General features: G+C 37.4%; 1 protein-coding gene across 32 annotated transcripts in view; it reads left to right on the plus strand.

Annotated features, from left to right (window-relative positions):
• Positions 1-26,182, plus strand: part of PTPRD (protein tyrosine phosphatase receptor type D) — a 1,865,527-nt gene that overhangs the window by 512,135 nt on the left and 1,327,210 nt on the right. For 30 of the 32 annotated variants that reach the window (XM_072959433.1, XM_072959445.1, XM_072959436.1 and 27 more), the window contains one exon: positions 25,168-25,275. The gene's annotated coding sequence lies outside the window, so the exon portion shown is untranslated. Of the gene's footprint in view, positions 1-4,401; positions 4,578-19,391; positions 19,407-21,347; positions 21,419-25,167; positions 25,276-26,182 lie in introns of those variants that run through there. The other 2 variants (XM_072959447.1, XM_072959448.1) reach the window with 2 other exon arrangements.

A 26,182-nucleotide genomic window follows, 5' to 3' on the forward strand; every position in this document is an offset into this window, starting at 1 on the left:
CAAGTAAAATTTTATTTTCAATTATGCATATTTATTTAAGTTATCTAACCATTTATGTATATGTTTATATGGAATTTAGATTAAAAAGTAAACCATGAACATGTAACATATCACCTGTATAGTAAAATCTATTTGAATCTGCATTAAATTATAAAACTGTTTTACTGAGTAAATTATATTCACTTAAGGACAGAAATCTATAATTTAATATAAAGGATTGAGAATATCTTCAAATATTTTAGGCATAACCATTTGATCCTCCCTCCTCCACAACACACACACTATTCGTAAAACTTATTTTTAATCTGCATTTTGTTTTTTGGAAATATAATCCATTCCCATGGCTTTAAATTTTATCTCTGTCTTTGACTCCCACATGCTATGTGTTAGTAAAGACCATTTCTCTCAGCTCCAAACCCGTCCACATATCCAAGTGTCTGACTTTTGGATGTCCCACAGTCATTCAATTCTATGCATTCTCTGAACACTTTGTATGTAGGTCACCTTTATAGAGCTCACCTCTTTGTGCTCTATCATTGCTCCTCTTCGAGCTTGCCTTCTAACATGGCTCACTGTCTCTGTTATTTATGTAATTGTTATGCCTGTCTGCTGTCTCCTTTAGTAAACTGTAAGCTTTATGAGAAAAGGTACCATACTTAACATTATTATTACTTTTTACCATCTGACGGAATAGTCATTCAATGATAATTATTTAACATTTTAAAAATGATAGAACTAACTTAGTTGTTTTAAATAAATGATGCTTAAAGCTCAGAGCCCTGTTGTCCTACCTCTGAGCAAGGAGATATCAAATTAGTTCTCTGGAACCCATAAGGACTATACAGATGATATTTTGAAAAACATTGATTTAGAAAAGCCACATGAATAAAATTTCTTTTTAAAAGATTGTCATAATCATTCCTAATATTTAGAATGTGATTAAAAATAAGAAAGAGGCTTTTATACGTATCTTCGTTTTTCCCGCTCTGACATGCTTCATTTGTGTAATCCAAGTTTGTCTGGTATCATACTTCTGCCTGAAGGATGTCCTTTGACATTTTTTGTAGCACAAGTGTGCTGGCTGTGCATAAGCATTAGCCTTTCCGAGAAGTACTTCATGTTTATTTTAAAAATATATTTTCACTGAAGATATAATTATGGGGTGATACTTTTGTTCCTTTCAGAAATTTAAAGATGCTACTCTGTGTTCTTATTTTTCTAGCTGGCATAGTTTCTGAGAGTCGTGCTTGCTTTTTTTTTTTTTTTTCTCTTTCCTCCTTTTCAAGTCAGTGTTAAGATGTATCTTTGTGTACCTGTGTTTTTCTGTTTGTTTTGTTTTATAATTTATACCACTTAGAGTCTTCTGAGCTTCTTATTTCTATGATGTGCTCTCATTATATTTGAAAATTTTCATCCATTATCTCTAATGGTTCTTTCTGTGGACTATTCCCTACTGGTGTTTTACATGGACTGAAAGACACTTGTGATCAATTATTTGTTATGGTCCCACAATTCTGGATGCTCTTTTTTTTTTTAATCTATTCTACCTACTTTTCTTTCATTTTTCTCTTATGATTCAGTTTGCATAACTTCTACTGACACATCTTTGATTCTTTCCTCAGCTGGGTCACGTACCATTATATGTCCATTTAAGGAAATCTTCAATTCATGTATCTTGTTTTTATTTATAGCATTTGACTTTTTCTTGTAGTTTTCATCTCTCTACTGAAATTCCCCACCAGTTGAAATGCTGTCCACTTTTTCTACTAGATCTTTATGAGATATCACAGTTACGCTAATATTTCGACTCAATATTTAGGACACCTGTGAATCTGGTTCTATTGATTATCTTGTCTCTTGGTAAAGAGTTTTTTTCCTCTTTTATATGTTTTCTAATTTTTTTTTAATGCCAGACATGAATACGAGGAAGGACAGAGACCAAGGCAAATGGTTTTTATGCCTGGAAATAGGCATACATATCATTCTGACAGGCTGTCTGTGTCAGGGATTGAGATAATTCAGTCAGGAGTGAGGCAAACATGCCATCTCATACTTGATAGTCAATGATTATTTTAAATTATTTCTTTTGACTCTCATATATGGCAGCAATTCCTTCCTTCCATGCTTTTTTTTTTTTTTTTTGAATTCTGGCTAATTGGTTCTCTATGACATCAATGATCTGATGAATGAGAGAAAAGTAATACTTTCATAGTTTTTGCTTGTTTGTTTTTTACTGTTTTTTCATTGTTTCGTTAGAAGCAGTATACTTTCTGCATGCTAGATGAAAGCAGAAACTGCATGGCATATTTTCTTGGAAAGATATTTTACAAATACAATTTTAGGATACCTCATTGTATAAAAAATATTTATTACTTCCACATTTCAATAGACCTTCAAGTGCCTTATTTTCCTATTAGCTCTTCAAACCATCTTTTGTTGAATCAGAAATGAAATCAACCTTCTTTCTGACTTCTATCATTAAATAATGCAAAGAGGGAAATGACAATGAATGACATTTATTCTGGGAGAATTATTCAACTCAGAGAGAATCATCAAATCTAACTGATATTTTCTCCTTAGCTGTAGTCGCTGCAATGTTCATTGCATCCTCTCTCTTTCTTGTTATACTTTTGAACCACGCTGTTATACCCTAATATTTCTGCATGAAGAGTTAAAAATACCAAAACAAAAACAAAGACAAAAAAAAAAATCCCACTAGTCCTTCTATTTTATTGTGTCCAGGTCTGTGATTATTTGCTATTTATGGTATCATTTTATTTGTGGATTTTTAATTTTTTCAACAGTAAAAACTGAAGCATAGATTGATGAGTATAGAACTCTATACTTTCTGCATGCATCCAAGTTCTTTTCCTTAAGATGTGATTTTATTGTTGGAATCGATATTATAAATGTATTGGGATACCAATAATAGCCTTTAGGTAAAAACATGTACCACATTCTGTTTTACTTCTTAAATTTTTATTAAGCCCAGATAAACATTTGGGGGTTCTATTTGGTGCTTTCTTCTCCAGATGTCCAGTGCCTTATGGAACCTCATACATAGTACAAGATTGGTTCATAAGTCCATCTATCGAGGCTCTGAGCTAACATCACTTAAGAGTAAACTGCAACCTTGAGACTTTGACAAACTGTGTAATGTCCATAAGTTTTAAGTTGACACCTGAATTTTGTTTACCATTTTAAAATAATCATAAAAGAGTCAGAGTACTGTATATTTTTTGAATGCTTAAAATATATTTGTTAAAACTTTTTACCTTCATTTATAACTCAGTTTATGGGAAAATGTTCTAATTAAATGGTGGAGTTAATCTTCATTACCAAACCAATCGCTGAATCAATTTTATTGTCAGAAAAGACTGATTTCCTCCTCTTTTTTCTTTAAGCTGAAAATGTTGGGCAGGTCTATTTCTCAGCTGCCTATAGTGAAAATGGATTCATAGTATAATCGGAAGCATATTGTTCCAGGGGGCACAATTCTCAATCTCTATGATATGGGCAAATCTATTTATAGAGCCTACAGAATATATGCCCTTCCTCTTTACAAGTATCAAGGCAATTTCAGAGGTATGAAAAGCCTGTGATCACCTCTCAATTTTTGGTGGGCTCAGGCTAAAGGCTGAACCCATTTGCCCTGACTAGTTAACTAGAAAATTGTCCAAAATAAGACCATAAAAATAGAAACAAAAGCCCCTCACTCTGTACCAAGGAACATATTTTCACATCCATATATCCTGTCTTAACTCAAGGTGAAAAGTTTGCACCTGAGCTACAACCTCTGACAGACTGCACCTAAACTTAGGCTCATGTTGGGGGGCCCCAGGCATGTGGTCTCTCAATACACAGAATGCAGCTTCTTTTTGTGTGTGTCTGGAAAATTAGGTTTAGAATGGCAAAAGTGAGTGAGGAGTTAAGGTAATTTTCTTAGTAATTCAGACCAAGGCAGTCTCTCCAGTTGTCATCAAAATACCTCTCAATCTGTACGTAATATAATTATTGTTAAAAAAAAATTTCAACCATGTTATCGTGGGCATTCTTCCTTTCTAGTAAGTGTAAGTTTATATGAGGCTTATTGGCATTTGTTTAAGTTTCTCTCAGATATCAGCTTTGAGCGTGCTTCCTTTTACTGTTGCGGCTAGGCTGCATTATGCTCGACCCCCCCCCACCCCCACCCCCACCCCCACCCCCACCCCCACTCTTGCCCAGAGGCAGCCACGCCTTTATTCTGGAACCTGACCAGGTCTTGCAGGTGTGATTAATTAAGGCCCTAATGATGAGGTAATTACCCTGAATCATCCAGCTAGGCCAATGTAATGACTAGGGTCCTTATAAGAGGAAGGGGGAAGGAGCAAAGTCAGTAGTAGGAGATGTAAGGGAAGGAGTAGGAGGTAGAAGTAACTCAGGGAATGCAGGCCGTGAGACAAACTCCTCCGACTCCAGAAGCTGAAAAAAGCAAGGAGTTGGCTGCCTTCTCGAAGTCTCCAGGAGGAACCCGCTCTGCTGACACCTTGACTTTAACACCCAAGACTGATTTTGGATTTCTTACCGCCAGCTGTAAGGTAGTGTGATTGTGTTCTTTCAAGTCACTAAGTTTGTGGTAGTTTCTACAGCAGTAATAAGAAATTAATAACCCAGTTGTAGCATAAATAGTTATTCAAGTAATGTAGATTAAATGAAATGAAAGAATAAATTTAATCTCCAGTTGCCAATCTCAAAAAGTAGTATGGGAATAGCACGACCATAGCCAGACTGGCCTCACAATTACCGAAACAGGTGACAAAAACGTCCAAAAGGGATTTTCAAACCCTCTCATTAACTTTAAAGTTGATTTCTTTTGAGGGGAGTAAAAGTAGGGGCAAGCTTTTTCTGTTTGTTTTTTGTTTTTTTGCAAGCATTAAGGAAGAAATGTGACCATTCAACACTGAATGTTTACTGGTTAGTGTGGTACAAAGTAATGGGGAAAACTGATGGAAATGGAAACGAACATGTGATTATTCTTTGGAGCAGGTCAAGATTCAGGTGTGGTTTTGACTGACTGACAAATTCTATATAATCATATAGCATAGATGTTTGCATGGTTTGTATATTGTGAAATGTTGTTAATATGGCTTGTATTACTAGAAGAAATACAGCTCCTTCAGATGAAACAAATGTTTAATGTGAGAAATTTACTAGATTTAAAAATGTCATTGTCGGTAGTCTTGAGTAGGCCATGGGACCCAGGTGAAAGTTCACAATAACTTGCATGTGTGTGAAGTAAGAAGTAAATGTACGCATGCGCCAGTAGCATGAGTACGCATTATGAACAGTACGCATGCGCAGACAATAAAAGTACAAGTGCGTACGCCTGAGCGCGCGCACCACCCGCTTGTAGGGCAATAAAGTGCTGTTTTGCTCCATGTCCGCGGCTCATGCATTATGTTGACTTCTCCAGCCTTCTTCCAGTTGGGCAGCTCACCTCCTTGGCTCCCTCTCCAGCCTCTCACGGCTGACACTCAAAATTAAACTTGCGTCTAATTTTGTTACTGAAGATAACAGTTGTAGTATAAATTACTAGCAGCACTTTTAAAGGTGGTTTTACTTGAGCTACTGTCTTTTTGGTTAATACAAATTATCTTTGAATGTGTGACCCATCACAATTTGCTCTAAAAGCACTACGTTTTTACAGTGTTTAAATTTTAAGTACATAAGGAAATAAAGGGTAGTAGCTACATTAAAAGAAAGTTTATTCTCTGTGAACCATAGATTACCTCTTCTCTCTGAATAAATCATGATAGCAGCTTGATGGTGCTATGTGCACAGCTACCACCAAACCAGTACAAGGATTCCTGTCCAAGCATGGTGAACATTTTTCCTATAAATACTCTAAAAAGCAGTTTCTCGTGGCTTTTTACAGGAACTGATCCAAAATTACTAAATCCTGTGCTGTATGATAACGCATCAGTTTCTAAACTTAAGATCGTCAGAAGTTTGGTCTGTTGCTTCAAAAAAAAATTTATGGAAAATTCAAAACAAAAGTAGAGAGACTAATGTAACATTGAAGTGTTCCAACTTGATTGGCCATCTAGAGATGGCCTACTTTGTTTGATTTATTCTCTTTCCAAGTAGACTCAGCCAGCTAGATACTTGATTTCTGCTCCAGACCAACTGAGTTTTAATCAGGCTAATTGCTTCAGAGTTCTTCAGCTGATTCTGCTAATTAATTTTTAAGAATTAGCTTAAAGAAAATTTAGTCTTCTCATACTTTTTTTAGTTTTTTTCTGTTATTTTGTTAACCACATGGTGGTTTTTCATATCATTGTTTAATTTCTTTTTGAGTATCAAGTATGTTAAAAAAAAATCCTTTAGGAAGGATGACTTAAGTACAAATTTCCTATTGTTGTAGGTTGATACTTGGTGAGAGTCAGCTTTTCTACAAAATAACTACTGAGATTTTAAAATTGACATTTAAAAATATTTCACTAAGAATAACTTGCGAGCAACAAGGTTGCATTTAAAATAAAAAATTAGAACATTTAGAACAATAAGCAGTGTATTTAATCACCAGTTTCTTAAAGCAGTAGATGGACTCTAATTTGGCCCTTTGTGACATTCCAGGGCAACTTCTCAAGTTGCCCTTCCCTTCCATTCTAAAAACACGAAGCCAAAGTAAAACAAATCACCTCTTCTGTGCTTTTGCCTTCTCTCAGATTCCACTGTTCTCTCGGCCATCACTTGAAGACCTTTGGCTAGTTATTCTATGCTTTGGCTTTTAACTCTTTAGTAATTTGAATGGCTTATATTTACATATGTAATGAGTTTTCTTAACTGTTCAACATCCAATGTACATATTTTTAATCTTATTAAAAGTTTATCTTAAAACATACTTGCCAAATAAGACAGTGCAAAATGAAGCTTTGGAGAATATGCTCCTGAAAGAGGCTACTAGAAATACCATCACCTTTAATCAAATCAGCTGTGTAACTATCCATCTTCACTGAAAGTTGATGTGTGTGTCCTTTTGAGCGTCCTAATGTAGCACACGTGCGAGTGGTCAATCAATTGTGCCTTTGCGGTTTCACTGGAGACCAGGTTCCCTTTTAAAAGGTAGGAACACCTTTTAGATTCTAAAATAGAGTTCTTGTACCTTTAAAGCTCTAAAACAGAAGCAAGATCTTTTACCCCTAAGGCCCTTCCTTGGTGACACAGAACAGGCCTGCCTTGGAAACATTTTAAATAGTGAAAAGCCTAGACCTTCGTGAAACATCTAGCCAAAGCTGATAAGAACATTTCCTGAATATCTTGCATATGCCAAAAGGAGAATGTCATTAGGGCTATAGATCAGAAATTCTGAAAAATAATTGAATTTGGCAAATACAGGTGGCCCTCTGTATCTGCAGTCTCTGCACCTGTAAATTCAGCCTACTGTGGATTGAAAATATTTGAAAAGAATTCCGGGAAACCTCAAAAAGCATTATTTGAATTTGCCATGCTGCTAACTGTTCACGTAGTATCCACATTGTATTAGCTATTAGAAGTAATTTAGAGATTTAAAATACATACCCATGTGACACAGCCAAAAGTTGAAACTAGGTTTCAGATTCACATCTGTGAGGCTCTAGAGTAAGTCCCCTTTTTGGACTCAGGGGAGACCAATTTTAGGCTAGAGGAAGAAAGAGCAGGTGATGAAATGGTGTCCTGCTGCCTCTTCATGCTGTTCCAACCAGAGTGGTTTTGAATCTCATTAGCATAAGGCATCATGTCTTTGAGAACTGGCTTGTAGTCTCCATATTTAATCTCACTCCCTAATATGTTCTGTCTCTGACACATATTCTAAGCTTGTACTGAAAGACTCTTTTCTGCTAATTGATGACTACCTGTCTCATCTTTCACATGCCTCATTTCTTCTTCCTTAAAAGCCTTCTCATCTAATATATATCCAACTGAGTATCATTGATTCTTGCAAGTTTTTTTCCCATTTTCACTCTTAAATATACCAGCTCCAGCCATCTCAAAATAAAATTGATTCCCCAACTCGCTCAATCTGAGATTCCACAGCACTGTTTGGCTTTACCATTTTCTGAAAGATGATTATTTCTGGTTTTAAGAGCAATTTACAAGAATCAACCCAGATCTGGAAGAATATGCTAATTTAGGCTCCATCTGTGTCATTTGTGTGAGCACACACACACGGGTACCTGTTTCATCTTTTCAAATTACAGTTCTTCTAAGATGACACGAGGATGAAATAAGTCACTAAGACAGTTACTGACTTAGAGCTTCCAAAACCAAAACCAAAAATTCCAAAAAAGAATTATTAATTCCTATTAATGTTAGACTTGATCATTAACACTCAGCCTAGCAAAAGGGGGAAAGCAAAGCAAAAATGAAATTTTATTATTTGCTCAATTTTCATATGAAAAGTAGGTAGTTAAATCAGGTCTTGGAGTATATATTATACTTTCTGGTTTAAACACAAAGTATACAAATCTCATATTTATACCATACAAACAACTAAGCTTTGATTCATTTTATTAAAATGGTTCACTTTGAGCACATTAAGGTACAAGTAATAGAGGTAAAAACATTTTTCCTAAAGAAATGTAGTCTAGCTTGCTATGCACAGGTGAATAATCTTACACTAAAACTATTGAAAATGAAGCCCTTCTAAGGTTCTACTGGGAAACAAGATTTTCTCCACTTATGACCTCCATCAAGAGGTTTTACTCATGTCCATTATGAATCGTGACTAAGGTGTTCTTTGCTCTATTTTTCCTGTGAAAGAAATCAGTATCGGCCTTGCCGAGTCCTTCTACAGTTTATTCTACGTTTTAACTACTATCTGGAATTATCCAGAAAGAAGGTGTTCTCCCACTTGGGCTTCTATTTCTAAATCATGGGAAACATACTAACCCCATGACCCACACCTGTCTCAAATACATCATATTTTTTAAAAGTAGAAAGAGTTTCCAGCAAGCTTCTCTGCCACTTGGCTTCCGGTCCTGGTAGTGGTTAAATATTTGATAGCTGGATCCCCTCACTCCGAAACCAAATTCAATATTAACTTGGTAAATTTGAGTTCCCAATTGGAAAAACCCAATTTGAGTCCCAATTTAAGAGAACAGATTTCTCTGGTTACAGTTCAAAATCCATAAAGGCAAGTCATACACATACTTGAACAAATGAAGTTTGAAGTAAGCTATGGTATGTCATTGATACATAAGTATATGAGAGGAGTGCCCATAAAAATGAAAACATAGAGGTACCACTTGTTTACCTTGGGATGAGTAGAATCATTTCTAACTTAACAATTTGACTCTGGCCTAAAATATTTATGAATCTAATTGTTTAATGTTGATAAACGCTTTGGCAGCCTTTTAATTAACATCATTGAAGTTGTTCAAAGCATCTTCAAGGAACTAGGTTGAACCCAGAAGGTAATTTTTTTATATATGGGTGTGTGTGTGTTTGTGTGTATGTATGTGTGTGTATATATACATATGAATTCTAAAGCTGTCAAGTGATAACACTTTTGTCTTTCTTTAACTGGACTTTGGGTTTCATTACCATGAAAGAATCTCTTTTACTTTCTCCTGTTTAGAGATTACACATCAAATCAGCTTTGCTTACCCAAAATTCCACCTTTTGACTGCGTATTTTGTGCTGCCTATTTCATGGCAGTGAACTTTGTGCTGGTGAATATGCCAGTATCTGTGATGTTGCTACTCTCTCTGGTACTTTGATGTACGTAATGAGGCTATTGTCTGGTTTTCATCACAATCCAATCATTTTCATTGAAGGAATTAAAATGTCAAACTTAAGAAACTGGGTAGAAGGCAAAGGTTAATTATAAAGGAGAAAACTATGTACACACAGAGGTATTTGTTTTGTCGGTTCCCACAGAATTTCTATTGCTGTTAATGGGACTTAACGGGACCTGTTGAGTGGCAAATAGACTTAGAGCATTAAATCTTGGTAATTAGCAGTAATTGAAAATTTAGGTGCATGCGATTCAATTTAATGTAATCTAGTAAGTTCTTTCATTTTTAAAAATTGTCTGAATTTGACAAGAATTGTTTAGATCTGAGTGTTAAATGTTTGCAGAAGAATTAAAAACAGTAAATTTGCCTGACTTCCTGTTAACCTTGTTTCTAATTTTGATTTCTCTGGCTGCAATAAAGAATGAAATGTTTTATTATTTCTCTAGGATTATCAGGTACCCTTTAAATAGTATACTCTATTTTATGCTCATAGTGGATTCTTACTATTAGATCACACCAGGATGCTTCTAATCTCCTACCGTTGATCATGCTCCCTCTTACACTAGGAATGCCCTCTCCTCTGCATCACCATCTCATCACTTAGTATGTTCCAAACCCTCAGGCTGGCTAGGACACCCCATGCCTGTTCCCTGGTGGGTAGGTCTCTCAGTTACATCTTTACGTTACCCTAGTCGTATTACTCATTCTTAGGCATTCCTACATTGCTCTCATCACATTCTCTTATACTTTAATATTTCATGTGATTTAAGGGAAATGATCATGTCTTGGTGTGTCTAATACATGTATATGCTTCAATAAATGTGAAATGAAAAAAAAAATGAAGGGGTAAATGAAAGGTTTTTAAAATGTTTCCTTCTTTTTATATTAATGGAATTCTCCCTGTAGGGGCCTTACTGGGACTTGTATCTTGACTACATGTGAGACAACTGAGACTCAATGATGAATCCAAGAATATATCAAGAGGTTTTTTATCATTTTGAACAGTCCATTCTGGGTTCTCAATATATATTATGACTATGTATAGTAACATGGTACCATAAGGGGACATAGCAGACACAGCTGAAGCAGTGGATTGTGTAAACTCCAAATTTTCCTTGTACATTTTCCGATTTTAGTGTGTTTACAGGAAAATTTCTAGTAGAAGAACAGTTTTGCTTCAGGTATACATCCATATCCAAAGGGATTTTCAGAATCCCCTCTTGACATGTATTCAGCATTTTGTTAGGTTTACTTTGTTTCCAGCATTTTAGATGCACTATGAAGAGGACAAAGTTCCTCTAGCAGGAGGAAGAGTAACATTGATAAAATTGATAAGAGCATTGTGGTCATAACTGACAATTCTGCTTGCTTTCCTGCATGGTGGCAAAAGATACACACACACACACACACACACACACACACACACACAAAGAAAACCTCAGTAGTGTAGAAAAACTGCTTTTTAATGCAATTCAGGTCTTAAGTTTGAAAGGAATTTGGAAAAGACAAGGTCACAAGTTGAATACAAACTAAAAATTTTGTAAGGGGGAAATAAGCACAGGGCTAGATGAGTTTAATACCCATTACCCTAACCCAGAGTTTCTGCTAATCAATAACATATGTCACTTCCATAGAGAAAATGCATAGAAATTACCGGCTGAATTTAGGAAATTAGTCTCAAGCGTGTGAGCCTGAATTGTCCTCATCACTGTAAGTTCCTTGTTTCTCCAGGCAACTAAATGGTAATGATAGTTTAAAATGTGAATAAAACACTTCATCCAAATTATTGACAACATGATGTAAGCTGCTCTTCCCTGAGTGCTATCTGTTGGGATTGTTCATCTCAAAGAAAAAATGGATTAAAGTTCACGTGGGGCTTCTAATGAACCCTTTAAGCTTCACAGCTCTTTGATTTTATGTTTTACTTTTATTATTTTCTCAAATTCTGCATATTTATGTAAACAACCTGCCATTTCTTTGTTTCTTTTTCTTTCTCCCTCCCTCCCTCTTTGTTTCTCTCTCTCTCTCTTGCTTGCTTTCTTCCTCTCTCTCTCTTTCTCTGTCTTTCTCTCTCTCTTTTTCTTCCATTCTTTCTTTCCTCCCTAAGTGAATTATGGAGAATAAACAAGTTGGCAATACTTGGCCTTGACATTAAAAACATTGGGCAATTTTGCTTAAGGTAGATTTAGGAGGGTACTCTTCTTAATTAAGAAGGGATTCTATTACCTATGTGGACCAGAAATACTATAGAATCAGCTATAGGAGATGAAACAGTGCTAACACTTGCCAGGTTCTTCTGGGCAGAGAAGGATTGCTAGGTTGAAAGAAAAGGAACCTCTGCAGGTAAAATTCACTCAAATTCATTCCATGTAACCTGTTTTTCCCTTTTGGGAGACACACTAAAGATATAGTGCTTTTTTTTTTTTTTTTTTTACGTTTTCTAGGTGACTATTTTTTAATTTTATTTATTTTTAGGGGGCAATGAGGTAATTAGGCTTATTAGTTAACTCAGTTTTAGAGACAGTCCTGGGGATTGAACCCAGGACCTGTGTGTGCTAAGCATATGCTGTGTCACTTGAGCTATACCCTCCCCCACTAAAGATGTACTTCTGTCTGCTTTCACTTTCCCTTTGTAACCCCCATCAGCTTAACTCTGGTCTTTGAATTTCACATACCTGAGGATCATTTTTGCTTGTATACTTTTCATTTCTAAAAGCAATGCTCAAACTAAACTCAATAATTTCCAAGTTTGTTCTTTTCCTACCCCTTGAATTACTCTAATAATATCACCAATTTCTAGTCACCAGGCTCCAAAGTCTTTGGTTACACCCTCTCCTCTACCTCCTTGCTCTCCACATCTTTTCTTTTCCCATCAGCACTGTCCTCCCTCCTTACTGGAGTAAGTCCTTTAGCTCAGTCTGCTTGCTTGCTTCCATTTGGCTTTTCTCTGAACTCCTTAAATCACTGTGCTTATTTCCCTAAAATCCAGAAAACTGCACTTAAATGTTACTCCTCTGCTTTATTAACTTTGTATTCAAGAGCATCTATTTGTATCCCTTGACCTATTTTTCTAATGTCCCCTCCCAAAATTTACATCTTTACACTTTTTACTGGGGATTAAATTATGCTGTTGGCTGATCTTTGTATAAATTCTTCCTTTTCACATCTTTTGTCTATTATATCTTTATTAGTCTTCATCCCAGCTTAAAATGTCTTTCTTTGCATATTCACATTTCCAGAAGACTCTATCAGTGATGTTTTTATTCAAATAGGACTTTCCTTGAAAATTGGTACATATGAATTTGCAATTTTTATCATTGTATATTGGCAAACCAAATCTAGTAGTAATTTTTGCTCCAAGACTTGTCTTTTTCTGATACTAACTTTGCTACGCAAGTTTGGTTTGGGTTAGTATTTAATATTCTCCATCCTTTCACTTCTCCATTATTTCAGTGCCCTTAGGTTTTTGGTATATGTTTCTAATACATAGCTCATAGTTGTAGTTGAAAAAAAAATGTGTGTGTGTAGGTATGTGTGTGTATGTGTATACATATATATATATATCTATAAATGAATGATTTAACTGAGTTGTCATGTGAAAAGATTATAGACATGTAAATTGCTAACACCATGCTATGTAAATATTTAAAAAAAAAAACTTTGGGAGGAATGAGTTAGAATCAAATGGTATAGATTTGTCAGGTCATTTTTATTCATATTACTCTTTATTATTTCAGATTTGTTAATGTTCCCCAAGTGGGTGTGTTCCACCATTATGTAGTCCATATTTGGTTTAATGTAGCCATATATCTGCCAGTATTTGCTCTCCATTCCTCTGTATATCATTCTTGCATTGCATGTTTTATGTCCTCCCTAAACTGCATGCTTTGTAAGTTCCTCTAGTGAGATTTCATTAGTAGTAAATCCTCAGTATTTTTGTTTTTTGTAAAGCTTGAGGTAACACTCCATTTCTTCACCACAGTGAAGATTTTACTGAATTCCTGTTACTCTTTTTAAAATATATTGTCAATCTTGTATCTTTTTATATTTGAATTTTAAAATACTGAACTGTTTTTCCTTCTGTTGTGGTGGTCTCCATTGGCATTACGCTGTACCTTCATATAGGTTAGTTTTATTCATTCGGCTCTATTCCTTGTCCTTTGTACCCCTTTCCTTTCAATATTGTGCTCTTGAGAAACGAGTCCCTTTGCATAGCCCCGACTGAGAGTTAGACTCTACCTCCTTGAGGGCAGAGTATCCACGTAAATTATTGGAATTGTTCTGCATGGGATGTTTGTTGCTTCTCCTCCACTTATTTATTCATTTATCCGTTTCGATATTTTGTACTTGGGGTTCCTGTGGAACACAGAATTCACACCATGAGTAAGTTCTGTGTGTCACATTCTTCTCATATCCAGGCAAATGCTGCCTCTCCCTCGACCATGAACTAAGGAACTGAGTAGACTCCAAGTTTAATCTTGGTCCCTGCTCTGTTACATTTGCTAAGTACTGCAGCCCTTGAGGGTAAAAGCTGTTTATTCCTAAAGCAGGGATTGTATCTGCCCCTTCATACTGTGCTGAGACCTCACCCTTGTTACAGCCTGAAGGCAAGGACAGGTTATAGGCTGGGATCTTGAGAAGAATTACACTATTTATTGAAAAATCTGTTTTAAGTAATACTCTTGTTCATACCCCAGGCAAGGGAAGGTGCAACTTGTCTCTAAAAAGTTGAAGAGTACTACTTCTACTGAGCAACAGGATTCAGAGGAGTCAGGAGTTCAAACTTTGTGGGCTCATCCACTCATGTCCTCTCATAGGACTTTGTGTCCCACACTGTTTAAAATGAAGGCCATGACTTCGGTTTAGGACTCTACAGCCATCAGTGGCCCCCTGCACTTCTGCCACCCCATCAATTAAATTCTAGGTCTGATTTTCAGAGGAGATAAGAATATCTTCAAAAACTGCTGTAGAGGCCCTCAGGCTTTTATGGTTTGCTTTGGATTGGGGTTGGATGCCCTGAGCCTGTTACTTTTATCTCAGGGCTTCGGGTGTAGTTAACAGAAGCTAGCTCTCTCCACAACTACCCACAGTGACCACCGTCCCTGCACTGTTAAGGGCTACAAACAGCTGGTATTTCACCTTTATTCTACCTGTGATCCTAATTCACCGCAGGTGAAAAGTCTTCGTGCTTGTGATGTGTTTGTGTGCCATGGTTATCACCACCCTAAGCACCACTGGAGCGGAGTCTCTTAAATTACACCAGGGAGTAATCCAGCCCCCAGATCCTTTCCTCTGAGTCTTTCTAGTGTCACGCTTGGTTCCTACTGTCTTTAATGCAGTTGGTCCAGAAGTCAGAACAACAAGAACAACAAAAATATGATGTGCCATTAGTATTGTTAGAGACACTTTCAGGTCCGAGAAATAAGACAACTAGAATGAGGAAAGAGGGGAAGAGGATTAAAAAAATCTCAATATCCTGTGAAGGGTGGGAAGCCCTGGTATGGAGAATGCTGAGCTTTAGTTGCAACCTTTAAAGTCTTCCAAGATGTTTAGAAATACCTACTACTTGGCTTAATGTATGACGAATGGCAGACACTTAGTCATAGCAGATTTTGCGAAGATCCTAGAGGGGGAATTAAATATAACAGAAAATCATTAATTCTCTTTCCCCCTTATATTAGAACTTTATCTGACTTACATTTTTCCTTGTGAAACATCTTGCTTGCTTGTACTGGTTACCCTTCCCTCTTGTGCAAAAATATTACACCCACTCTCCTGCCATTGTGTCAGCTACAGTGGTGTTCACTGTGCCTGAATATTTTATTTATATGGTGTAACTCTACTATTCCATGTTTTATTTTGATTTCAAATAGGTTTTATAATTTGACTGTCATTTTGTTTTTGGCAGTTTCCTCTCATTGTTATAAAACTTCTTCAATCCTTTTCCTATATACCAATGCTAAGATCATGTGTTACCCAGGGCTGTCAGTTTTGAGGGCCTTAGGCTGATAATATTTTCAGTGCTTCTGAAGTTACTGCTGTTGGGTCACAAGTGGCTTGGATACACTTTAACTAATGTTTGGCAAAACGCTGCATATTTATTCTTAAAATTATACCTTTGTAAGACATAGATGTAGCATTGTGTCATCTGGTAAATAAATGAATCACCAAAGAGAAGCCAGAAGCCATAAGTACATGGCTATTTGACTTTCGCCTCTAAATTTTGACTTCAACTTTGACAATTTTTTTATGTTCTCTTCAGTCATTTTTATCACTAAACACTTAAAAGAATTTACTGTTTTCTAGGCATGATGTTAGGCATTGGAGATGGAGTGGATTGAGGGCAGATCTGAAGAGAAGAGAGTGGTAGCAATAAGGGATACATATTTCTTAAAATATTCTAATCTCATACGGGAGGATAACCTTATTTAAAAAATACAGTGAGAATAGTGCTGACAGAAAATGACAGTGTAGTTCATAAGTAAAGTGAAAAACTAACTGCACTTTGCAGGGAGTAGCCTCATCTTCATAAAGATGACTGAAATAGGGTCTTGAGCAATGAGAACTACAGAAGGCAAACAAGTAAATAAATACATTTTAGGATCATCAGTAAACATCTTGGCAAATATTCATGCTCTGAATTTTCACTTTGGCCTTCTCTCTGGCCTCATAACATTATGAAGGAAAGAAAAGTGGTAATTTGCAAGCAGGATATTTCTCCAACAAGGAAACTATAGCTTCCTTCCAGGCTAATGATGTTCCGTAGCACTCTTCTTATATTGCCACCTTTCTTGATTTGTTCTCAGTAGACAGAGACTCACTTTCAGGGTTGGTCAATTTAATGAAATAACCTTGGTAGGCACATTCCTTGGATATTTATGTGCAAAAACAGTGTTTATCTAGTTTCGCAAATGTTATGTGAAGCACAGTTGTCTTCTTGGAATATGAAATATTCACAGCAGTGCTCACTTAAGGGATTTAAGTCTTCACAACCAAGAATGAGGGTGAAAATTTAACTAGGCCTTTCACTATTTGCACGCAATATTTTCAGTTTTATTGTCATCTTGAGAGTATATGTTAAACAGCTAGAAAAGGATTTAGACACCTACATTTTAACATACCAAGGTGCCTTGTTGAAAGCTAGTGAAAAATGTGCATAGCCAAATGGCTCACCATACTGAATCAACTCTCTCTGTAGAAATACATGATAAAAGGGAAGTGTCAACTTCTCACCTCACCCAAGTCATTTTATTTTTCTAATAAAAGATGATTCCTCTTGTGGTATTTTTGGACTCTTAACCTAATTCTCTTATCTTTCCCGACATTTTCTGGTTTTCACAAGCAAATAGAAGTCTCTGCATGGCTTCCAAAATCAGGATTCTCATATATATATAATCATCATTCATTCTGTTATTTGCAGTACAAAACAGTAACGAGTCTGCACATACTCAGAGTTCTGCTTCACAGAGAACTCTACTTCAATTAAAGTTTCTGTTATAGTGGGACTCATGAGGTTTTACTTCTAATTTTATTGTGGGCTGAGAAAAACATTGGTAGCTCCTGAAGTAAAGAAAAAAAAATATGTTCCCTTTTACAATAAGAATATGCTTGAGTAAGAGCCAGGCAAAAGGTCAGAGCAAGCCGCAGGCGTGGATCTCTCTGGGAGGTGAGAAGCAGCTATTGAACCCTGCACTTTCTGAGTTCATTTTTGCAGCTAGTTTGAAGAGTGATTTTTTTTCTTAAAAACATTAATTCCACACAATTTAACTGATGTCCTACATGGCACTCAATAATCTAGATTTTTTTTTCAGCCATCCATTGGCTTTGTACACCCTCCCATTCTACCTGACAAGCTGTAAAATAGCTAACTGTTCACGAATTCATCTCACCCATTCATTAAATAAGCAAGCCTTGAGTACCACCCACCTACTAGGTATTTTGCTGAGTGCTAAAAGTTATCAACATGTATAAATGCTTTTAAATTGCCTAAAGTCTAGTGAGGAAGATGAGCATATAATCAAATTATTTGAGAAAAAAGATACAGAACAGTCATTTTTGTTTGTATGGTGAATCTTCTAAGTACCATCTTAGAAACAGTATTGAGTCTGTGAAAGGGAAACAGGGCAGAGAGGGTAAAGATCCAAAAGGCTTCTTAAGTTTTAATACACGGTAGTTCTATTGTCATTCGGCTTATGTTGTTTTTACAGTACACTAATTTATTTACCATTATTTACCATTTGAAACAAATTATTTACCTGGTTATTTACCATTTAAAACAAATATCCAGACATACAGATTTGAGTTATCTTTTTGTTACTGACTTTCAACTTAGTTCAGTTGTATTGAGGGAACGTGGTCTATAGGATTTCAAAGTCTTAACTTACTAAGGCTTGTTTTTTGATGTAAGTCTGGTCTTCATTAACTTGTGCATGTAAATAGTGTACATGTTCTCCAGTATCTGCCCTCCTGATTTGTCTTTTTTCTTCCCCATTCTATCGTCATCCTCACCGGTTCACTAAAACCCATTTCGTCATGGTCTCCCATGGTCCCTGCATTGTTGTAGAGACAATGAATAATCCCCAGTCTTCATCTTGTGTGACTTACCAGAAGCAGTTGACAGAGTTGAACTTTATGTTTTCACTTGGCTTCTGGAATGCCACTCTTACTTCCCTGCCTACCTCACTAATTGCTCCTTTTCATTCTCCTTTGCTGATTTCTCTCTGTTCTCTCAGTCTGTAACAGTTGACGTACTCAAGGTTTCAGTCTTTGGACCTCTTTTCAAACCACACTCACTCCTGTCATTTTACCTCAGGGCTTTTAAATACCACCTGTGTTCCAATGACTTAGGAATTGACACTTGCAGGCAGAGTCCCCTCCCTGAATCTCAGATACCCTTACCTTGCTCTTTATTGGACATTTTCATTTGAGTGCCTAGTGAGCATCTTGAAATTACCACTTCCCCAATGATGGATCTCTTGGTAACTCCCTCTAAGCCTTGGTAGTCCCTCTTGCTCTAAGTAGAAGCCGGCTCTGTTTCTCCTGTTGTGATTACATCCAAAATCATGGAGTTAGGGTTTATCTAATACCCCACATTGAATCTTTTGGCAAATGCTGTCTTTTCTGTCTTCAAACATACCCTTATTCTAACCCATTGTAGCCACCTCTACTGTTTCTGCTCTAGTTCAAGCCACACTGATCTGTTGTTGCTATAGTCTTGTTTCTTTGCTTCTGAAAATTTAGTGCTTTCTGAAAATCCATCCAGAGACATCTTTCTGGTTTTCTAGTCAAAGTCCTCTACTGGTTTTCCATCTCATTTGGAGTCAAAGCCAGTGTTGTTGCCAAAGGATCAGCCCCCATCCCTGATGAGCCAATAACTCAGAGACAAGGTCTTGGAGCTTAGAAGAAAATAGGCAATTTTATTGCTTTGCAGGGCAAGGGGGGCTCACAGCAGACTAGTGCCTTCAAAACTGTGACCCCACCTTGGGGTTGGGGTGGGGTGGTTATACAGCCAGAGCTCAGACAATAAAGCATCGATAACAATCAACAGAATTATTTTCTCATCAGAAGACAGAATGGCGTCGTGATGCCTCCAGGCAACCAATTCTATAGAGGCCAGCGGTTAGATCTCTTTGTCTGTAAGCACTCAAGGTGTGGTCTTCTTGGTAATTCAGGCTGTTTTGTAAGGTTAAAGTCCTGTGACCTTCTCCCTGGAGATTGACTCAGAGACTAAGCATGATTATAGTTTTTGATTACTGGAATAAAGTAGAAACAGTAAGATCAATAGCTTTAGTTTTAACAGTGGGCCTGGAACTGTGAGTAGCAACCAGTCAGTCGGGTCAGTTGACTGTTTTAAGGGCAAGCATAAGAAAAAGCAATCTGTTAGCCTAAGTGCGGCCATTTTATTAATCCTCCTTCAGTATCTCTGATTCCTACTATAACATACTCAGTTTTAGATGTCTCTTCTTTTACTCTGACTTCTATTTGTCTCTCATTCAATGTATTACTAAAAAACTAGATCTCCTGCTGTTTTTTTTTTAACAACCTGTTTTTTTCAGACTTTGTTTCCATATTGCCTATGCCTAGAATGCTTTCTTCTAGTTATCCACAGGCTGGCTCCCTCATGTCCTTCAGAACTTTGCTCAAATGTTGATGTATGTAATTCCATATACCTTAAATTTACATGTAAAATTTTCCCAATTAAATTGCAATCCCTTCCCAGACATTGCTTAACTTCTGTTGCTTTTTCTCCTTAGCATTAATTGCTATATTATTTACAATGTATCTTAATAAGTTTCTCTCCATGAATTTAATCTCCATATGAAAAAAAATTTTCTTTTACTGCTGTATTCTAAGCACCAAGATTGGTACTAGCCTATGCTAGACACTCTGAATGTTTGTGAGAATGAACAAAAGTTGTTTTCAGTGGGATACCTTGCTGTTCCTTAGCCAAGCAGACTAAGAAAGATGAGCGCACAAGTCTATAGAGGGTGTTCTGAGGATTATCTGTGAAAGAAAAGGGAAGAAAGCAGGGATCAGCCGGTGGGATGGGCTTCAGTACCATCTCAACAAAGGGCTCAGCCAACACCGCGGGAAGCTGTTCTACGTTGTGGCTACAGACCAGCCCTTTATGCTCTGTGTCCACCAGTCAGTGGGTGAGGTGGCCCTTAAGCGAGGCCTTGGTGAGGCAGCACAGCCAGCTCAGGGCAGTTTCAAAGTGGGATGAGAAGTGGGGCTGGCATTGGCAGCATTCCCGGCAGCTGGGTGAAGAGGTCTGTTAATCCTCAGAGGGCTTCTTTCACATGTCCACCGCACTTACCAAGTATGCGATGGCCTTCACACTCCACGTCCGGGAGGCCCTTCCTCTGGGAAACAACATCGTTCCTGAACCTCCTTCAAATTCTTACTCAGATGCTATGGTCTCAGAGAGGCCTACCCTTTCTTTCTTGTTCAAATTGACCCTCCTTCCCCCCTCCACCTTGGACAGTCACAGACCTGTGTGTTTTTAATACAGTGTTTTTGCTTAATGACACATTATGTCTCCTACAACTAGAAGATAGTCTTCAAGAGGACAGATTTGTCTGCTTTACTCACTGAAAAATTCGCAAGTACCTAGAACACTGCAAATAGTATTTGAAATACTTGCAGAATGAATGAAATGAAATGTATGTTAGGTTTCTGACTAAGCTGACTTTGATATTTTTAGTACTTGGAATTCTAGAGACTGATGGTATTCCCTTTGATTTCACTGATAAGCAGGGAAGGGTGGAGCAGAGCCTGACTGCCTGTAACAAGTCTGCACTGCAGCTCACTGAGAAAATACTCCAGGGTCATGTTTAAAAGCACCCAGGGGAAACGAAAAGAGGAAAAGAAAATCCAAAAACTAGAAAAGGAATGAACTCTGCCTATCAGGACGCCCACCAACTTGAAGGAACACACCTGGTTCCTTGAAGGCTGGCTTAGCTTTAAAGTCTTTTCATTTTCATCGTGAGTGTAGTTTCATATTGTCCCAGGGTTGAGGAGATTGAACTAGGCTTAGAGGCTAATGAAGAGTCTGAGCATCAAGCTTTATCTACCTACTTTTGTCCCAAGTTAAAGCAGGGAAGATGCAATGAAGCAGATTGCCACCAGAGGGCACTGTGGGACCTCTTTGTGATATTTAGGTTTGTACTATTTAGCTTTTTTTAATGTATAGGATTGCAAGAAGCTTGGGGACAAAAGCATTAAAAAAAACTAAACATAGAAGAATATTTTGCTGATGTTGTTAATGACTTTGCTTCATTCTGAAAATACGTAGTACAAAAAAGAATGTGAAACAGTCGGGATAATAAAAATGGTGAAGGCTGGTAATAGAAACTTCACATAAAAGAATGTACAACATCCTTGTGTTAGTCATAAAAGACACTAAACCTTTCATAATTTTTAAAATGGTAGATAAAATAATGCTAAAAATGCGATTTTTCACCTATCAGATTTTCAAGAATCAGACTCCGCCCACCCTAGCAGTCTTCATAGATTGCCGGGAAGAGCAGAAACTGGTTTGATTCTCATGGAGGATAATTAGTAAATATATTTCAAAGTTACAAATGCACTCACCTTTGAATTTCCTCCACATGCTCCTAGGAAAGCTCCTATGAGATACTAACTTACTTACAGCAAGTCATTTATTGTAAGTGAAAGTTTTGAAAAACAGATTTTTGAGGAATCTGGTTAAATAACTTATGGTATATCAGAAATATAGAAATATGTGGAGCTAAAATGATAAAGATGCTATTTATTTGCTAACATAAAAGACCTCAAAGTTAGTTTAGATGAAAAAAAGTGTAATCATGAGGGTGAAACATGCAAATTTTTAAGGGAGGTAAGGAAAGAGAATATACATAAATAACTGCATTTGCAGAAATACATTTAGCAAGAACACACAGGTGCAATAAAGGTGGTCTTGTTGAGGGTGGCAAATGGAGAGGGATGGAAGTAAGGATGGGAAACTTTGTCCTTTATATCATTTCTTAGACTCAGGTGAATTCATTACCTGGTCACAAAGCAGAAAATATTTAATAGGAAGGGAAAATCTTTTGGTTACTTACTGAGAAAATGTTAGCAGTTTAACAGGTAGTTTTATTACTCAAATGCATCAAATGCATAGAGGTGTTTGTAGTCATAGTTACCTAGTTTTGTAAGTCACTGAATGAAATCTATTAGGATTAGTACTTCTGGTAGGCTTGAAATGAAGTGAATTTTCCAGCGTGGCTGTCCCAGGGAAAAGTTGTGAAGTCTAGGGTTCTCCTTTGGGATTTCTTCAGTTTTCTTGACTTTTTTTTTTTTTCACCCTTGCCCATTAACAATGTGATACAGATTGATGTGCCCTTGGGGCAAAGAGGCAAGAAGTTACTGAAACTTTCCCTTAATTTCTAACAGACTTAATCTAGTAACACATGTTCATTTATTCAGTTAATATTTATTGTGTATCTACTAAGACCATGGCAGCAAAGCACCTTCTGAGGATATAAATCTGTCGGATGTAACCTCAAGGAGCTCACAGTCCATTAAGACTAACGTGGTCTAATGGCTTTGCAGAGTGATGTGTGCCATGGAGAAACAGGACAGTTCCCTTTCCCAGGGAAGGACGAGAAGGAGCCTTCACATCACTTTCTGGGCTTTAAAATATGAGTAGGATTCTCTAGGCAAACAAGGGTTAGGATCGGGGGAGAAAAAATTCTAAAGCAGAGGGAACAACACTTAGGAAAGCGAGGCTTGAAAACATATGGTCTATTAGAACAAGTGCTGAAGACTTCAGCATGACTGGAGTGGGTGTGTTTAATTTTACCTTTTGAGAGGAATTGTTAAAACTACTGCTGATGTTAAGGACTTAGTACATGCTCGAGTTACATGATGAGTTTAATCTTAACAAAAGTCTTAAATACATATTATCCCCAGTGTACAGATAATGGTACTGAGAAATAAAAGTTAGGTAATTTGTCTGCAGTTACACCTGTGGGTAGAGCTAAGACTCAGGGGTACATCTGATTCCAGACCTGATGCTCCCAAGCATGAATACAAATTTTGGCTGGGTCTCTTCTACTCTCCTTTTAGATGCCCTCTCTACTTTTCTCCATTCTGTGCTCTAAAACTGGAAACCAACCCAGATGGAGTTTATCAACAGGTTCCTATGCTCTTGGGATTCCAGTATGGTCTGCCCCATGGGTAGCACAGGCAGTAAGTCAGGGGGAAGGGAAAGATGAATGTTTTATGCTAGGGCTCGCTTCCATCCCGTCATCTTGCGCTACCTGTGACTTCCAAGCAAAGATCACTGCTAGTCTCCAGGAGACCTTCTCTGCATACCTGACTCCTGGGTGGCAGTAACTGCTCCCCGCCCTTGTCCCTGCAGGCCTGGGGTGATAACAACTCTACCACACCTTCCCTTGTGGTTTCCTTATGTACCACCCACTGTTCTGTAAATAGGTTTTCTATTAAGCTCTCTTCAAATTATCCTAATTTTAAAATGCCATCTGTTTTCAGTTGGCACTGGATTAACATTTAGCAAGTTTTTGTTATTATCTAAGTGAGATCTGACTACAGTCTGTTGTGGCAGTGGGGTAAGACGTGAAAGGGACACAATGTATTCCAGAAGGAGAGAAAGCTGAATTTTAAGAGGGCTTCAAGGAAAGAACAATTAACATTCTTCAGGGCTGAGTTCTATAAAGGAATTCAAGTGGGCTTTTCTTGCACATTTCATATTGTACTATGAAGACAAAACCTTTTAACCTAAACTAATAGAAAGATGGGACAAAACAGGTCGTTGCTCACGTGACACTAGAAGATAGGAAGGGCTTGCGTATGCGGAAGTACATGGAGCCACGCAGGGTGGTGCCGGGTATTAGGTGCTGAGTCAAATAAGTGGCTAGTGCCAAGAAGGTCAGAAAGGAGAACAAGGGAACCCCGGGAGGTGGATCCAGCAGGAAAGGGTATCAACCTGCTCAGCCCTGGTTCTGAGGATCAGGGTGGGCAGTGGGCATCATGGGAATGTCCGCAAATACTAGAATCTCTAATAGGTTCAGTTCAGAGTCAAACTACAGATCTTCGGGAAGGAGACAAAAGCAAGACAAGTGCTGGCTGGACAAACAGCAACAAGATGGACATAATGCCACGTTGTTTGCATGTGTCCTTTAACCATCCAATTGTGCACCGGACTGGAGCAGGGCTGAGAGCACTGGAGGTCAGGTAGCTGTAGGCCTGGGCAGTGAGAGGCCCTTAGACATCACATTTACAAAGACAGCCCAGCTCTTAGGTTTTTGCCAAACCTGTGATTCTGTCAAGTGGCCGAAGGGTCTCTTTTCATCTTGTGTTCCACAGCAGCAACGTCCTGGTGCATTGGAGGGAACATCAGTGTTCCTCACCAGTGTGTATCAAGTTGAAGAATATCAAATAGGGCAGGCACAGAACTAACGAAAGTGCACTATTAAATTCTGTGTCCTGCTGAAATTGCTTTTCATGGTAGAAAATAACGTGTTTCATTTTCTGAATTCTTTTTTACCATTAGCTTCTTTGGGGCATTTAAAAAGTATTTTGATGTATGGTCTCCAAGGGCAATTTATAGAAAATGGCTCCCTAAATTAACACATCAATTAAGCCAAATGGATAGTAATACTGGCACAGAAATAATAAATAACCTTTTTATAAGGAACATTTTATAGAAAATAAAATATGGATGGTCCCTTTGCCTTATACAGGTGCTGTATTAATCATTGAGGTGTGAATTATAGAGGTGAAGAGTTTACGAGTCTTTCCTTTGTGTTGAGCATTCTGATAAATGAGAGTCTAATGTGACAGGAAAAGATAACATAATGAATATGTTGTTCTGCTTGAAGGAATGTGGAAGAAAAAAAGTGACTGACACTGTATTTTGTTCCAGAGGGAATAAGAAGGAAGCAGTTCCTGGCCTGTGATACTCTGGTTAAGGGTGTCTGGCTGAGGGCATGTTGGCACCAGCTTTGAAGGAAGTGATGGACTTCAGCTCCAGGTAAGGGAAGTTCTCCAAGGCACAAGGTGTGCACCTTTCCTGCCCCTTCCCCAAACAGAGCTCGTAAAGTGACTCATCGAATCTTTTACCCTTTCAACATGTCGGACAATGGCATTTCTTTGAAAAGATTATAGTTGTGAAATACTAGTGTTTTAGAGTCACTGGATATTCTTTCTTTTTAACTTGAAGTGATAGGACAGGTCATGATGGATGTGTTTCCTTCTGAACTGAGTGTCAAAATGCCTGGACTACAAGTAGAATGAAAGATGAAACTGTGTACAGTATTTAGGGGAAAGGAAGAATGTTTCTAGACGTAACTTAAGTGGGGACCTGGAGTTGTCATTGAGCAATTCAGACTGACATATCGTTCTATACCATCCTTAATGGCAGGCGCCTAAGGGCTGAGTTGTCCCTGAGGACCCCAAATTTTATCGCTTTGAGAGTCTTGCAATTAGAGGAGACGGATAATCCTATCATTCAAAAGAATCTTTGATTTCTGGTTTTCAAGAAATCATAAGTAAGGGTCAAATAGACCTTTTGTTGCACAGACTCTAATTATGATCCTTCCTGAGTCTGTGCTTTCATGAATTCATAAGCCAGAATGTATGTCTCATCTAGAGACATTAATAGAAAACTTTTGTGGGTTGAATAGAGTAATAGGCTATAGATTTAGGGGAAAAGATATTTTATACAATTCAATTTTTAAAAATCATTTTTTTGTACTTTGTAAGACCTATAAACTAGGACACGACACAGATGTCTTATTTTAATAGACATAGCACGTCTGTCGTCCACAAATGCAAAGATGGCTGCAGAAGATAAGATTATCCAGACTTTTAGGACAAGTGCTATAAAAAGATAAACATGCAAAATGTATTTAGTCTATTTATCAAATACACTAATAATA

This window comes from Vicugna pacos, chromosome 4 (assembly GCF_048564905.1).
Source record: "Vicugna pacos chromosome 4, VicPac4, whole genome shotgun sequence".
In the NCBI taxonomy this organism is placed as follows: Eukaryota; Metazoa; Chordata; class Mammalia; order Artiodactyla; family Camelidae; genus Vicugna; species Vicugna pacos.